This window comes from Platichthys flesus, chromosome 11 (genome assembly GCF_949316205.1).
Source record: "Platichthys flesus chromosome 11, fPlaFle2.1, whole genome shotgun sequence".
Classification (NCBI taxonomy): domain Eukaryota; kingdom Metazoa; phylum Chordata; class Actinopteri; order Pleuronectiformes; family Pleuronectidae; genus Platichthys; species Platichthys flesus.
This window is the reverse complement of record NC_084955.1, coordinates 12,195,555-12,198,133: the sequence shown is the minus strand read 5'-3', so window position 1 is coordinate 12,198,133 and position 2,579 is coordinate 12,195,555.

Here is a 2,579-nt window from a genome sequence, read left to right as displayed (position 1 = left end):
GCCATCTGTATATGAGACCGAGAGCTGTTGTGTTGCAGGTATGGCCTGCCCCTTTAAGGAAAGTTTGTAGTGTGTGACGTAGTGCATCTGGGAAATGTGGGTAAAGACGCTAAAAGTGTGTGTATAACGAGAAGTGACGGACCACCTGGAGGTGATACGAGTGTTGCTCCTGCTGTATATCCGAGAAATAGAGTGGCCGCATTCCAAATAAAGAAACATCTCATCCTCCTTATTCACGGAGCGGTCCTGACGGCTGGTTACCGGCCAGACAGCGAGCCAAGATAACCAGTGACAGGGGCGGCAGAAGCCCATTGCGCACATTCTGCGCAATAGCCCACTGCGCACATCTGCGCAGAAGTCTCCTGCGCACATCTGCGCAGAAGCCCATTGTGCACATCCTGCGCAGAAGCCTACTGCGCACATCTTGCGCAGTAGCCCATTGCGCACATCCTGCGCAGAAGCCCATTGCGCACATCCTGCGCAGAAGCCTATTGCGCAGAAATTGCGCGCGCAGTTTCTTTTTTCTTTTTTTTTTCAATAAATTTTTTTCCCTTTTTTTTTAAAGTTAAATTTACATAGTGTAAGATATTTTGCAATTAATAAGTGATATCCCATCAATATTGGGAGTTCGTTGTATTTCTGGCTAAATACAGGAAGGCGTGAGATTCAAAACCAGGTCCTTCTGGTTTAAGAACAGACACTCTACCAACTCAGCCACACAGCCTGATGGGTGTAGCGATGAACTAAGCACTATAAGAAGATGGACAAATTATCGTGTGAGTGTGTCCATGTCATTTTATGCTGCTTTTGATAAACACTTCAGAGAAAATATTTTGTACTTTACTACATATATTTGACAGCCTTACTTAAAAGTTACTTTTAGATTTTTGCCTTCTAGATACTGGATGATTGTAAGAGAATAACCCAGTACGTTTTCCAACCTTGTCTTTGACCGCCTTACAAGAATCACAGTCTGCCGTGATGTCCTGAGGCTGCCCCCTGCTGGCTGCTGGGTTCCTCTGCTGCTCTAATTTCGTTTGTGCAGCTTGTGATTAACTAAAGTTGTCCATAAAAGTAAATCTTTAATATCCTTCAAGGGAAATTTGATGTATAACCAGCAATCAGTGCACCACAAAAATAAACAAATATAAACAATGTAAATAAAACACAATATAAAAAGTCTATAAACTAAGTAGCAGAGGAAAATTAGCTTTTAATAAATTAATTGATAAGTCGACCAACAGAAAATTACCCGTCAATTATTTAGATATTCTCGAAACATTTCATTCTACTTTTAATTTCCTGTTGTTATTCTAATAATTATTAATGTTGGTGACATTTCCTTGATATGTCACCAACATTTTATTACCTCTGCTAAGGTGGTTATGTTTTCATCTCTGATTTGTCAGTCAACAGGTTTATGTATAAACTACTGGACCAATAACCACACAACTTGGTAGAAGGAAGCTGCATGGATCAGAGATGAACCTATACGGCTCTGTTGAGCTCTACTGAGTGCCAGTCGAGTGAATGAATCTGGAATCGTCTCTCAAAAAACATTTCCCCAGGCCCATAGGGTTTATAGTGAGAAGCTAGTGATGTTTTTTATAAAGATGTGATCGAAAACGTCAGAACAAGTGAATCCACTTTATTTCAGCATGAACAGAAAAAAAAGGAGTTTCATTTCACTTCACAACAGTTCCTCATAGAAGCATGATGCCTACAAAGAGATGTATAAAAACCTACTCATTTTGGCAGCATAGTAGGGACATTATAGACTGCGGTTAGAGTCAATTATGAATCCCAAAAAGATTAAATGAACAGGTGCACAATTCAGAAAGCACCACAAAGTAGAGGAGGAGAAGAAAGAACAATATAGAGGTAAGAATCACCCGATTGTGGACATCATTAAAGTTTATTTGTGTCGACATGACATGATATGCTATCAGTACAGGACTCTTTTGATATATTTTATTATATATTTTTATTGTTTTTTATAGCTTACAAATTTGTTTGCCTGTGTGTGCATCTGTTTACAGACCAAAAGTTCTTGGGGATGCATGACAGTTTGCGTGTGTATGTTGGGGGGCGCCAATTTTAAATCTCGCCTAGGGCGCCAACATTGCCCTGACCAGTGAGCTGAGCTCCCAACTACGGTTCAGAGCCGAGACACTGGCCAGAGAAGAAAACACTTGGAAACAGTGCTTGATTGGTCTGCATATGTGTGCCATGAGTGATGGGTAACGTAGTGTGAAGTCGAGATAGTTGGTTTAGGTTAGGCTACATCGCGGACATTTAACTGGCACTGAGCAACGACATGGTGAAAGCATTCGATTTAGACAGCGTCTGTCCTGAGGAGAAAGTATTGACATGTCCAAAAGGTTAGTGAACAGGTAGGGGTGGGGCACGTGACAATTCTAGGCCAATGGCTGTAGTGTTTTGTGGGATGGCAGGCTCTCATTGGCTGATGAGTTGGCGTATCAAGGGTGAATGAGGAAGGGGAGTGAAGAATATAGTGGTGGATGATAGGAGTGTCGGAGTTACGAACAAGAAGTGTCATGTGTTCGCTGGACTTTAAT